General features: G+C 42.2%; 1 protein-coding gene across 12 annotated transcripts in view; it reads right to left on the reverse strand.

Annotated features, from left to right (window-relative positions):
* The window catches only part of TJP1 (tight junction protein 1), a 256,103-nt gene that overhangs the window by 228,428 nt on the left and 12,751 nt on the right, over window positions 1-14,924 (reverse strand). The window lies entirely within an intron of this gene.

Below are 14,924 nucleotides of genomic sequence, written 5' to 3' on the forward strand. Positions count from 1 at the left end.
AGAATATCTTTCTCCCAGGCTCAGTGTCTTGGACAATGTGAAAACACAACTAATAACTGCTGGAGTATGGAGACAACAGCTTGTATCTGCACAATGCCTTATGTAAGGTTCCCTCCCACGGATGCAGCCAACATGGAAGACTCAAGTTCTGAGATGATGTTGAGGCTCAATTTAAACACCTTTCCTGTTCACAACTCTACTTTGCTGGTAATGCTTCATGACATACGCTCTTTTAGTTACTATTCCTAAATAACAGTGCCCTGTAGGTACTGAGGGCAAAGGATGCATCTTGGCACTGGGGTCTTTTGGTCTTCTCTCTCTGCCTGGTACACACTCTGCAGTCTGTGACGGAGATTTCCACCCCCAGCTGCCTGGAGTCTCTCTGGGAATGCTTCAGTTCCCTCTGGTTCTCAACCCAAACTAGAGCCTACACCTGTTCTACCCACCACGAGCCATTTCCCAAGCCTGCACTCTGTCCCCCAATCCCTAGTGCAGGCTCTCAGTGCCTCTGAAGGTGAAAGCCAGCTGGAATGCTGGTGAGTCATAAGAGAAGGCAAGGAAAAACACCACTCAGCTATACACCATGTTGGAATGTCTGCATCCTCCAAAATTCATTTGTTGAAATCCTAACCCCAAAAATGATGGTATTAGGAGGTGGGACCTTTGGGAGGCAATTAGGTCCTGAGGCTGGAGCCCTCATGAATGGGATCAGTGCCCTTACAAAAAAGGCCCAAGGGAGCTTGTCTGTCCTTTCACCATGTGAGGACACAATGAGATGATGTCTGTCTACAATGAAGCGGGCCCTCACCAGACACCAAATCTAGGATGCCCTGATCCTGGTCATCCCAGACTGCAGAACTGTGAGAAATAGACTTCTGTTGTTTATAACGTCCTAGCCCCCTAGTTTATGATATTACACTACAGCAGCCAAAAAGGATGAAGACACCACACATTTGAATAAAAACTCTGGAAACAGAGCCATTGTCAAGCCTGTTAGTGACTCTCATTGTGGGACTTCCAGAACAAGCAGGCCGCAAGATATTCTGGGGAAGACTGTGTGGGGCTTGTGACAGCATCCAAGTCAGGTTCTGAGAAATGGGCCTTCCTGTAACGTACAAAGACGTAACTAAAGATAACTTAACTATAACATTCATTTCCACACTTGCCATAGGAAAGAAAAGAGTAAATCACTGAGAAGACAAAGTGATTCCCTTCGTCTTGGTTTATCAAGCTTGCCAGAGCCAGCATACAGAGCATGTGCCCATGTTGCAGGTGGCCCTCCCCCTCTGCACCAGGTACACAGGCCTCACAAAACATTACTACAAAATGTGGGACTCACCGAAAAGAGAACATGTGCAGAGATAGAAAACAACATATTCTGAAATGTCCATTTTTCATTCTAATGCTCAGCAGTCATACAATAACCAGGTAAGCTAAGCTGCTTTCATTTAGACTAGAGGGAACAGAATGGCATCTGTTTCAAGATAAATTCAACCAGTTTTCTACCTGTATTTGAAATTATGTGTATGTGCACACAGAGAGATATGCTGTGTTATTTATTATGTTCCTCAGAGATGATTTACTGTTCCATAACAGACATGGAGATCAAATTATTCCATTCATGGACTGAAAAGTAATGAAATCATCTAAGATCATCTCTGAAAAGCTGAAGCAGATCCATATTAGATAAAAAAGAATGATTTCCGTATCACTGAATTTCATTCAACACACATGAAAATATTCTATCTTTATATTTCTGTATTTCCAACCTCCTCTGGCCTGCCTGCCACCCCACTGCCCTTGGCCTATGTCACCAATCACCTCCAAGTGACCCCCACCCTCCTCGCTGCACCAATGACCACCATGAGCACAGTGCCCAGAGATGAGTCCACTGCATTGTACCGCTTTCATACATGGGGATGGAGGGAGCTGTAACTGTCAGAAATACATGGAAACTGTCAAAAATTCATGCCATCAGCCCTGGAGATTTTGAAGCACTGATGGCTCTCTGCTCTGTGAGTGTATTTTAAAAATTACATTATCCCTCCTTTTGAGATTAGCACAAATAAAAGATGAACTCTACTTCTGCCTCCTCAAATGACCTCCTCTGACTGCTGGCAGGCCCACGCTGCCTTTGCCCTCCCCACCTGTTGGAGGCCACACACGTCTCTCTGGATTGCTCCTCCTTTCCAGAAACTCCCCTGTTCTGCTTCTTTAGCCTCTACCCAGGAGTTTCCTTTGCTGGCCCCTCTCCTTCTGACTGCCTGTGCACTAGTGAGGTTCTCTAGCTCTGCCTTAGTCCTCTCTGTTCACAAAACCATCCTAGCAGTAAAATATTTTTTCCCAAATAAAATGGTCTGTGCTCCTCACCCTCCAGTAAACAGATAAAAGCAGAGCTACTCTGGCTGGAAAGGGGCATGGGGCCACCCTCATGGGGCATCTCTAGAGAGTTCCAGGGTTGGGAGCCACTGGCAGTTTCCTTGCACCAGCTGGCGGGAGCTCCATCTCTGATCCCCGCTTTGCTCCCTCAACACCTCCCGACTTTTTGCCCAAAAAGTAATATGTGTCCTTCCAGATCGAGTTTCACAGCCACCTTCTTTGTGATCCCTTACGTACAAAGCAGCTTTGAGCGCTTAGCCATCCCCAAGGCCCTCTGTACCGTCTCCACCATCATACATGTATCATGCGTTTGTTTACATTTTTGCCTGCTCCACTAGACTGTGACCATTTTCAAGAGACAAGATGGCGACAATGGTCTGTGTGCATGCGTGCATGTATGTGTTTGCATGTGACGGGACAGGGGAGTCCCAGCTGAACCTAAAGTGAGGCTCAAACTGTTCTGGTTGTGAGGCTGCTGTGTTGGTCTGCATGAAGAGGCTGTGGGGAGGGAAGCAACTGGAGAAATGGGGAGAAGAGGTGGCTGCAGTCTCCATCCCAGCCAACCAGAGCTGCGTCTAAGCCCTAGAGAGGGTCAAGCAAAATCCAGGAGCTGCTTTCATGAGAAACCTCATGAAATACTTCTTAAAGCAGAATACTGAACACGTCATATTATCTTCTTTGAAATAACATTTTCTCTATTCTTTTCAGTAAGAACCACATTTCTAAAAGGCCTGTATTTTCTACTCAGTTCTGATGAATAAAATTCTGCCTAAAGTCAGAGTAGTAAGCTCCCTAACGAGCAGCTGCTAATGAAAAGAAACTCTACAGAGATGAGAGATGATGGCACAGGTCCACTGGAACGGAGACAGAATCCTGAGCTGCAAAACCAATCCAGAAAGCCCATTCAGTGGAGATGAAGGCCGATACCACTCATAAGATTGGAGTGTTTGCAGCCTTTGTACTTAGAACCATTTTTTTAAAACAAGAGTTCTTGCAAGGCTGTCTGGAAGAGTCCTTTAGAAATATCTGGACATTTACAGTTTGATGAAGAAAGTATCCATTAAGGGCAAAAGTCTCCTACTAATTAGTTGTCACTTGGCAAACTGCTTTCAGACTGGTCTCTGGAACTCCCAGTTATAAAAATAGCTGGATTCCTTTTTCTGCAAAAAAAGCCTCAGATCTCTCTGACTCCTCTCCATTTGGAAAATTACTAAGGGTGATAATTCTGGAAGACTCCTTTACCACAGCAGTGCATACCTCCACAGAGAGCTGGGGGCGGGCCACAGCATGCTCTGATGTCCTGTGCAGTTTGCTGACACCTAGGTCAGCAACACAGGCCGGATGCTCACTGAACTGGGACTGGCGAGGGCAGGCCCAGGGGGACCTGCTAGGGAGGGGACTTGTTCATGAGCGCCTGTAAGAATCAACTCCCAAGTCATTTATCTTTCCTTTTTTTTAAGTGAGTACTATCTGTATTTTGGCAAATCAACAATCTTTAGCACCCATTATGGATAAAACAATATGCTGCATACACACTGAGGATACGAGAAAGAACAAAACTACCCTGGCCTGTGCCCTGATGGAGCGCACTTTCTCATGGAGACAGACGAAAGAATAAGTAAGATCACTGCAATCCATGATAAAACACTGGTGAAACCAAGTAACTCTGGATGATAGCCATAAGGGACTTTATGTGTGTGACAGAGACAGCAGGCAGTATCCTCTTTTGACATAAAAGATGATGGAAAAGGTCTTTTTTAAAAAATGAATTTATGGCCAGGTGCAGCGGCTCATGCCTGTAATCCCAGCACTTTGGGAGGCCGAGGTGGGCAGATCACAGGTCAGGAGTTTGAGACCAGCCTGGTCAATATGATGAAACCCCATCTCTACTAAAAGTATAAAAATTAGCCAGGCGTGGTGGCGCGCGCCTGTAGACCCAGCTACTCGGAAGGCTGAGGCAGGAGAATTGCTTGAGCCCGGGAGGCGGAGGTTGCCGTGAGCTGAGATCATGCCACTGCACTCCAGCCTGGGTGACAGAGTGAGACTCTATCTCAAAAAAAAGGAAAAAAAAATGAATTTACAGTCAAATCCATGAATTTAGCTAATCCTCCTTTCCCTAATTGTACAATTAGGGAAAATCTAATGACTACTTTCAAGTTAGAGTTCTGGCTTCTTTTGATATTTATGAAAAACACAAAACTAAATAATACTAAACAAAAATTCTCTACCTGGTAAGCTACTTAAAGGAAATATTTTGCATGTAAAAATTAGAAATTATTAGAAAACAGGTACTTGACCTTTTAATATCACATTTTTGACCTAGCGAATACTGTGACCAACTGTTGTTGAGGGTGGGGGGGGGCACCAAGGAATTTTTCATCCTATGTTTATAAATACAAATATGTGAATTGGAATTATATCAACACTGATAACATCTTATTGACAAAATACTTTAATTTCATAAAGCCAATCTAATCCCTTGTTCAGTTTTCTTTAATGCATATGAAATGGCTAATTTTTTCCTTCTTCAACTGATCTTCTTCTGCAATTATTTTCACTGAGATAAAGGCTTTCCTAGGTAAGTTTTAAATCAATCAGATTTTACCTACATCGAATATTTACCAATTATAGCTTCAGTTATTATGAATTATCTCTACTGGCTACTGCTTTTTGCTTATTTTATAAAGTCCAATATCCTGGATCAAAGTCTGAAGATTTTCAAGCTGTCATAAATATTTTATTCTTTTGTTGATCTGAATTCAAAAACAAATGTTACTGTATGAAGTATCAGCAAATATAGACTTTAATTGTATTTCTTCTGTCAGCTTTTCAACTGTATCAAGTTTGACTATGCCACTTAACCCAGTGTCCACCTTGTTTTATGTTGACTATTTCTACCAGGATTCATCATTATGAAATATTCTACAGGATTGGTCTACTTTAATATAAATCCAACCCTCCCACATACTTATACACTTGTGATCACTTGGGATCTCATACTAACCTTCCTCACTGGTAAGCAATATGATCACAGAGACAAGAACTAGGCCAAAATGTCCCCAAGACCAAAAGGTCGAGGGCCTAACACTGGAGCCAAATGTCCAGTGCATGTATAGACAATGTGTGTAACACAAGTATGGGGCTAAGTAGGAATTATGTTAGCTAGGAGAATCTGGAAAAAGTAAGAGCTTTTATTCTAAGAATCACCAACTGATACTCTTTTCACTAATTTCCAAAGAGGAAGACACAGCAAAGTCAGTTGGTAAGATTTCAGCATGTACTTAGTGAGAAGCTGAAACTACCCTACAAACTTCATTACTTCAAATCACTCCATTTGAGATATGAGCTTCCTCTACTTCTCTCTCTACACAAAAACCTCACTTGCAAAGTATTCCCCCTAAGCCACATGGAGGCCCATGGGCAGCATGAAACCCAATGCCCAGGACACTGCACTGGGCACTGGTGGGCAGAAGGGGATCAGCGTGCTTGGAAGACTGCTTACACTGAGCCAAGAGTAAGCCTGAGAGCAACAAATAAAGGGATGAGGACAGTGAAAGCAAGGTATCTCACCACTGGAACACAGAAAGGGAGAAAAGCTAGAAAGAACCATAAAGCAAGGAACTGAAATTAGAGTATCAGTGAGAACTTAAGACTATTAAATACACACATGCACACACAAACAAACACACACACACACAGAAGGATACAGATTACAGATGACTGTGTGTATGTGTATGTGCTTGCAAGTTCATTTATATTCATTGTATCTCTTCTGCCGTCTGCTGAGAGGGCCGAGAAGAAATGTACAGACATCAGAGAAATGAGCACACTGAACCACTACGTCATGGTTTCTAAATACCATCCTCCATCAAAGGGAACTAAAGCCTCCTTGAAGAAATGGCTAGTTCCAGGACTGGTGCAACAAAAGCATAAACTAAACCTGGAACACAATATGCAGAAAACAGGAAGTGTTCAAAGATTGAAAGGGACACGTCACAACATCAGGGAGCCACCCTGAAGGAGCCGCCACTGTCTAAATCACAGGAATCCATGAGTCAACATTGTTATAAAGAAATGAATGACAATACAAATAAATAGACAAGGGAAAGCTTTTTTCTATAGTTAAATGCCAACTAATAAACGTAGAATGAATGAAAAAAATATAAAATCACTATTCAGCAACCAGCATAGAAGTGGCTCATTTGGGCAGGAGTCATCTATGGAGGGTAGGACTAGTGGATGAGAGTCTGATGAGAGACACCAGTGTAATCTTGAAACATCTCACCACAAAATACTAATGAACTACCAAGAGGACCACATGGTGAACTAAGTGTGAAAGAATCTAGCAGCCACAACATGCCAAGGCCAGTGAGGTTAACCTCACGGCATGTTCCCGATGCGAGGCTCTGAGAAACACAGCATCATTTCCATGCTACCTGAATCTGCTCATGAAGAAACACTCGATGGACCCAGACTGAAGGTTCTTTAAATTTGTCAAGGCCATGAAGGACAGAGAAAGGCTGATTTCTCTTCCCATTTTCAGGGCCTCTCTCGTGGCCTAGCTGCCAGCAAGGCCATTTATTCACGTCATCATATTTATTCATTCATTCGACAAATATTTATACTGAGCTCCACTAAACCCTTAACATTATGCCAGGTGTTATGAAGCAGTCTAGTTTTATGGCACGTAAGCTGTCTGAAATTGGGGAAGCAACATGAACACACAAATTCTAACATGAGGGATCCTGTAAAGTTGCACAGTAAAACAAAGACTTCCTGATTGAGGAATTCAGGGAACAATTTATCCTAGATAGACAAGTTTTCATAGGTCTAACTAAAAATACTACTTCAGACACTAAATCTTTCTGTATTTTAGCCATTTGGCTGCATTTTGTTATTGCTGTAAAACATATTGCTCACTTTCGGCTGAGCGGGGTGGCTCACGCCTATAATCCCAGCACTTTGGGAGGCCGAGGAGGGTGGATCATGAGGTCAGGAGATCAAGACCATCCTGGCCAACATAGTGAAACCCCATCTCTACTAAAATACAAAAAACTAGCCAGGCATGGTGGCAGACACCTATAGTCCCAGCTACTGAGGAGGCTGAGGCTGGGAAATTGCTTGAACCTAGGAGGTGGAGGTTGCAGCGAGCTGAGATTGCATGCCTGCACTCCAGCCTGGCAATAGAGCATGACTCCATCTCAAAAAAAAGTATATGTATATCATATATAATATATATTTACATCATATACATTTATATGTTTATATCATCTATATTTATATCATATATTATATATATTTGCATCATATACATGATACATATTTATATCATATATATATGTATATTTAACTCACTTTCCTGCCTTCTTAACCTGAACAATTTGGTCATTATTTTATGCCAGTTTTAGTTGTAAAAATCGAAATCATACAACATAAAATATTAATAAAGTCTCATTTCATGGACACATCTGAAATTATGCAAATGCCCTAAATTAAAAATAAGCACCTAGAATGACATAATTTTAAACTGGCACACTGGGTGAATTAACCTGTGTGTCTACTACTGGTCCATGGCGAAACGATTTACCTGAAAACAGAAATAAGCCACCATACTTGTAGCTTATTGTGAGGCCTATGGGAAAAATAGTCTCACTATTTTTGAATAGGAATTTTGAATTATGCAGACACCTCAGATACATCTCTCCCGTAATGCCATGATATCAATTATAATTTCACTTACTTATGAGTTGGCTTTTACTGCAGCATTAATTTTCTGGCCTGTACTGTGGTGAGTTAAGACTTGCTGGGAGGTGTCCGCGGAGCGGACCCTGCTAGTTACCTATCGAGTATCATTTCCTCCTTCTTCCTTACTAGCAGAACCCCATTTCATCCCTAGGAGCCTGTGCCACCAAAACTCCCCACTTTGTACTCTTCCTTAGAACAGGAAATGGCAATGTGATACAATTCTTGCCAAGGAGATGCAGGAAGATGTCCCTGGGGAGGGCATCTCCTCTGGAACGAAAGGGCAGAGCTTCACTAGAAGAGTTTTCTGTCCCTTTACTCTGTCCCATTATTTTTGTGGGAAATACAAGATGTGAGGGCAGAGACACAGCAGCCACCTAGAGACTGAACGAATGAGGGCTGAGGGCTATAAAACAAGGGCAGCCTGGAACAGTGGGAAAGGCGGGTCTCTGGGAACATCACAGAGCAGCTGTGCCAACCCTGGGCTGCCTGCTCCCACCCTCCTTGCTACAAGAGAAAAAAGCTCCTGTTACTTTACTTTAAATGACAATCACTCAATCAGCCAAAAGCACCGAGTGATATTTGAGGATGATTGCCAGGTTAGAGCCTGGTCCAGCATAAGACCCAGTGAGACAAAAATGAGAAGTAGGAAAGAGAACTTTAGGGGAAGTTTCCCATGCTTGAAAGAGAGCCACAGAAAGAGACACTGCCCCTTCCTGCCTTTATCCCTGTGGACGTGAGGCCTGAACTGCTGCCCATACAAGCCGTGTGGTGAAGCACAAGCCGACTGATGAAGTCTACGCAGAGGAGGGGAGATGCAAAGCATCCCAGGAAAATGGAACTAGACCCATAGGATGCAATTAACCCTAAAGAACATCCTACTGCTGAACTTCTAGTATATGACTTAATATCTTTATTATTTAAACCAGTTTGAGTTAGTGTTTTATTTACAAACAGGAACATTTCAACACCCTCAAAACATGAAAGATCACACCCTCAAAACATGAAAGATCACACCCACTGTAAGAAAAGAAGGCCCAGTCCACACCTACTACTAATAACACCTCCACCACTACCTCCTCCTCTTCCATCTCCACCGCCACCACCTCTACCACTTCTACCTCTACAACCCCCACCTCCACTTCCACCACCTCCACCTCCACCACCACCACCTCCACCACCTCCCCCTCCACCACCACCACCACCTCCACCTCCACCCCTTCCACCTCCACCACCTCCACTTCCACCTCCACCACCTCCACCTCCACCTCCATACCACCTCCACCTCCACCTCCATACCACCTCCACCTCTACCTCCATACCACCTCCACCTCCACCTCCACCACCACCTCCACCTCCACCACCTCCACTTCCACCTCCACCACCACCACCTCCACCACTTCCACCTCCACCTCCACCTCCACCTCAACCACCTCCACCTCCACCTCAACCACCTCCACCACCTCTACCACCACAACCTACTCCTTCACCACCACCTCTACCACTTCCACCTCTACAACCACCACCTCCACCTCCACCACCTCCACCTCCATCTCCACCACCTCCACCACCTCTACCACCACAACCTACTCCTTCACCACCACCTCTACCACTTCCACCTCTACAACCACCACCTCCACCTCCACCACCTCCACCTCCATCTCCACCACCTCCACCACCTCTACCACCACAACCTACTCCTTCACCACCACCTCTACCACTTCCACCTCTACAACCACCACCTCCACTTCCACCACCACCACCTCCTCCTTCATCACCTCCTCTACCACCACCTCCACCTCCATTACTACTACTGCCACCACCTCCACCTCCACCACCATCACCACTACTTCTACCACCATAACCACTCCATCAACACCACCACCTCCTCTTTCATCACCCCCTCCACCTCTGCCATCACTCCCTGCACCTCCATCACTCCCTCCACCTCCAGCACCACCTCCACCTCCAGCACCACCTGTACCTCCAGCCCCACCTCCACCTCCATTACCACTACCAACACCCCCTCCACCTCCACCACCACTACTTCTACCACCATAACCACTCGATCATCACTCTGTGCCCAGAGCAGAGGAGCCCATGATGCTCCCTGCAGTTTCTTCCAGGCTCTCACACTGGTAAGGAAAGCACTGGTGGTAAGAGTGGGAGTGAGAAAAGGGGAACGGGCCATATTCTCCCATGGAATTGGGAAGTCCAGAAGTGGTGTCCATGTCCCTCCATGGGCTCTCCTTCCACCGTGTTCTCACCATTTCACGTCCCGCTCCTCTCTCACCAGCCAGGTGCCCAAGGTGGAAAAAAACTTAGGATGTGTACAAAATCAAAAGGCAGTTTTGTGTCAAAACAGGTCCCCGAGGCCTCTGAGGGTTCCACCAGTCTCAGAATAGAAAGTCTTGAGGGGTAGAGTGAGGAAGAGAAATTTTCATCACTGATATCTTCACAGGGTTATAGATATTTCCTGTGGGCCTACATGGACTTTTTTTTTTTTCTTTTTTGAGATAGAGTCTCAATCCTGTAATCCTGAGTAGCTGGGATTACAGGCATCTGCCACCAAACCCAGCTAAGTTTTGTATTTTTAGTAGAGACAGGGTTTCACCAGGTTGGCCAGGCTAGTCTCAAACTCCTGACCTCAGGTGATCCACCCTCCTTGGCCTCCCAAAGTGCTGGGATTAAGGTGTGAGCCACCACGCCCAGCTGGATACTCTTTTATATCAGGAGAAAGAAGTACCTTTTCGAATGAAAAAAAAAATCACTGATGTTAAAAAACAGAATTATTATTCAGGAAGCAGTGACATGTGATTTATTAACCCCAAAATGTACTCACATGTAACACTCCAAATAATGTCTTACCACATTTTTTCCCCTCCAATGAGGAAAACTCCTCTAAAGCTTTTGAAACATGTATCCCTTTTGCCTAATGATTATCAGTGATGACCAAATTCTCTGTCACTCAAGGTTAAGGGAACATCACCATAAACTTAATTGGATCATTGTTTCTATTCACTGTGCACAAAACTTTGTAGTATTTTTCTGTCGGCAGAGAGATAAGCAGCAATCTAGATTTACACCCACAAATCAGGAAATAAATTGCCTAAGTTTATGTTCTAGAATACCTTCCTCCCAAACAGAATGAACTTTACCCAACAGGCTCCATTCCCCTATTTTAGGGAGGAGGTTTGATAAGAGAACCTACAAAATTTCAAGCAAACTTCTTTTGTTTTGTTTCTTTCCTAACTTTTAAAATTATCACTTTAACTTCTTTGACTATACACTTAGAATCCAAGAGAAAGGAAGGGGCAGAAGTGAAAAATGAAACCTGATTTGCAACCCAAACAGGCAATAACACCACAGTGAAAAGGAACAGCTAAAAACATAAACGTCATTCACTAAATCTAAAGACAAAAGGTCACTTTCTTTTTCATACTGATTGTTAATATGTCTATCACCTCAAGGGGGATAAAAAAAGAACCTGCCATCTGGTTTATACACCATTTTTACCCATTAAAACACTGAAGAAGGGCTCAGGTTTTCTAGGCAAAACACATATACAGAGCAGACTTTTCGAGTCCAGCCTTTGCCTAAGAGAATTTTACCAAGCATCTCTGCGACACTGCCTCAAGAAACCAGGGAGACTGGATGGATTCCAGTCCCCATCAGTAAACTAGGATGCCAATCAATTATCCTATGGGGTTACAAAATGAACTGGAATGCCCATCCCATTTAATCCCCACAAAGAAAGCTGGAACAATCACTCCTCCCCAGGAGTGAAATGGCATCATTCTGATGATGCCCGGGACCAAAGCCAACAGGCTCAGCTGGAACCTGAGGCTTCTTGGCCAGAAACTGGAACCAGGAAACTACAGCAAGTCGACCTCTTGCTCTGCTTGTTATGTTTTTCCAAAATCAATAAAAGTTGTATTTTTTCTTAGACAAATTTGGAAAAATTAAAATTAAAACATAATAAAAATAAAAAGAGAAATATTATTCTGTTGGTTAGACAAATTTGATATGTATCTATGACAGGAGAGAATCAAGTAAGTCTAAGTTTTCCTATTTTAAGGTTCTCTATTTACTTCAGCAATCATAAGGAGACATACATTTAAACAGAATTTTAAAATACAATTTTAAAATAGTATATAAAGTTTTCAGAGTTATTTGAACCATAAGAACATTTACAAAGAAGTATCTATAGTGGCTAATTCTTCCTAAAGGAAATAAAGATTTCTATTTCTAGGTAATTAGAAGTCATTACAGATCCTTTACCAAACATCTTCCCTTTAGACTTCTGTGGCTAAGGTTTTAAATTGGTTCTACAAGGTATTACAAAGTCAACTTCCTTAGAAAAACAATTTTGAACACCTTTCATCTTCCATGAAACCTTCATCTAATCCATGTTTTTTTTAAAACAATGTAGCCTTTCCTTCTTTCAAAAAAAAGACGATTTTTTTTTTTTTGAGATAGAGTCTGTCTTTCTAAATCAGGCTGGAGTGCAGTGGTATAATCTTGGCTCACTGCAACCTCCACCTCCTGAGTTCGAGTGATTCTCCTGCCTCTGCCTCCCGAGTAGCTTGGATTACAGGTGCCTGCCACCTTGCCTGGCTAATTTTTGTTTTTTGAGTGTTTTGCCATGTTGGCCAAGCTGGTCTCTAACTCCTGACCTCAGGTGATCTGCCCACCTCGGCCTCCCAAAGTGCTGGGATTGCAGGCGTGAGCTACCGTGCCTGGCCAAAAAGATAAAATTTTTAAAGCGTAGGAAAAAACTGTTTTTAGCCCCATGGCAGAGATGCTATATGCCCCTACATATTTTGGATATTACAGTATTAATTGCCATATCTTATGGTAGAAAGTGGGAGTAGTCAAGAGCTGTTAAGCTCTTATTTTTATTTTTCTATTGTTTGGAAAATCAGTTTATTGCTTTTCTAAAAAGGAAATATGCTCATTGTAAAAATTTCTAACAATCTAAAAACATGCAGAGTAAGATACAGTAAATATAAATTGTTGTTCCACCACCCACGACCACAAAACCTGAGAGAGAAAATGAACGCCAGTTGAAGAAAACTCAAATTAATTGCAGAAATTAAATTTCATTAAAACATTCTCATTGCTGAGGGATGAAATGTCAGCATACCAAAGACCTTGGCCTTTCAATGCACTCTTCAGCAGTAGAAAACCAAAATTTAAAACAACAGAGTCCATGAATCCAAGTGAACCATTACACCAGAATATACAGCTCCTCCTTGGAATAAGCCTTCTATGAACCTCAACTTTTCGTCTCTTTTAACATCAATGTCAAAATGCCTTCCCTTCAGGGATACTAAGACATTTCACTTTTGAGATATGGTCAAATAGGAAGAACCATCAAAAAGAAAGAAATTAATTCTGCACCTAGGTAGTAGTATTTTTTCCTTGCTTGGAGTGTGTACTAACGTCAACCACATCAATTCTTTCATGAAACAAGGCAGAAATAAACTCTCAATAATTTTGGAACATAATTATTATGATAAAAAGATAACTCTATTCATCATTTCTATTTGTGGAAAACTGAAGGCAACCTTTTTCTCTGTAAAGCTTTTTGCCTATTACATTCTAGAAACATTATAACCTCTTCTCCAACCAGAATGATTCTGTGTATGCAAATAAACATATTTTGTGACATGAAAAATTAGTTATGTGATTATGCTTCAGTAATGACAATCTTTTACACAATAGAAAAAAAGCTGGTAAAATTTAAATTTCCATTTTTATATTCCAGCAAATAATTTACATTTGCTTCTTGATGAATTCAGTGTTTCACTTTCGAAAAGCAACTCACTTCATTTTGAAGAATGTTTATATTTTCCTTAGTCACTGTAACTGTCAGGCCTACTCAACAAGAATTCACTGTCTTCAGTCTTCTTGTGTTCTTCGTTAAGTGTCTTCTGATAGGTCACATTTTACCTCTATGTCTTGTGTCATAAAAAGTATTTAAGAACATTTTAAAGAAAAATGCTTGAATAAAATTATTTTAGTAAAAATTAAAAAATGTAAAAAGTAAAATAATAGAGTATTCACATTTACTGAGCTTCATTTTCAGTAGCTATAGGTAAGAGACGAAAAAGACAGAATTTAGTCTCATACTTTGACACCATTTTTTCAAACCCTGGCCAGTGGTACCTTTCTCATTCAAAAATGTTCAAAACTCAAAGGAAACAAGTGAATATATCAGGTCTACTAAATAACCGAAACATTCATTAATTTGCCATTGAACCTTACGATACATCAATTGAAATAAAACCTTTTACAGCAAAGAAAATTCTAGTATTTGCTGTATGGCATTAAGTGCCAGTGTTCCTCCGAAAACATGCATGAATTTACCACATTCCCATATGAGAAATAAGAACCTGTTGCTTGGCCTCCAAAAAAATATGGCCATTAATGTTAATTACTTAGAATAAAAAGAAAGTGCCAGGAGTTCAAAACCAGCCCTAGGCAACATAGTGAGACCCCCATCTCTACAAAATATAAAAAAATTGGCCAGGCATAGTGGCACACGCCTATAGTCCCAGCTACTTGGGAGGCTGATGTGAGAGGATCACTTGAGCACAGGGTTCAAGGCTACAGTGAGCCATAACTGTACCACAGCACTCTGGTCAGGGCAACAGAGGGAGACTCTGCCTCTTAAAAAAAAAAGAATAGCAAGAAAGCACTATCATTAACTGACTGAATTGGGATCTGTGCTAATAATATTAGAATAACTATTGTCTGGTACTCTCAGGGAGCTGGGTGTTTGCGGTTAATCAGATACT

This window comes from Callithrix jacchus, chromosome 6, assembly GCF_049354715.1.
Source record: "Callithrix jacchus isolate 240 chromosome 6, calJac240_pri, whole genome shotgun sequence".
Lineage (NCBI taxonomy): Eukaryota > Metazoa > Chordata > Mammalia > Primates > Cebidae > Callithrix > Callithrix jacchus.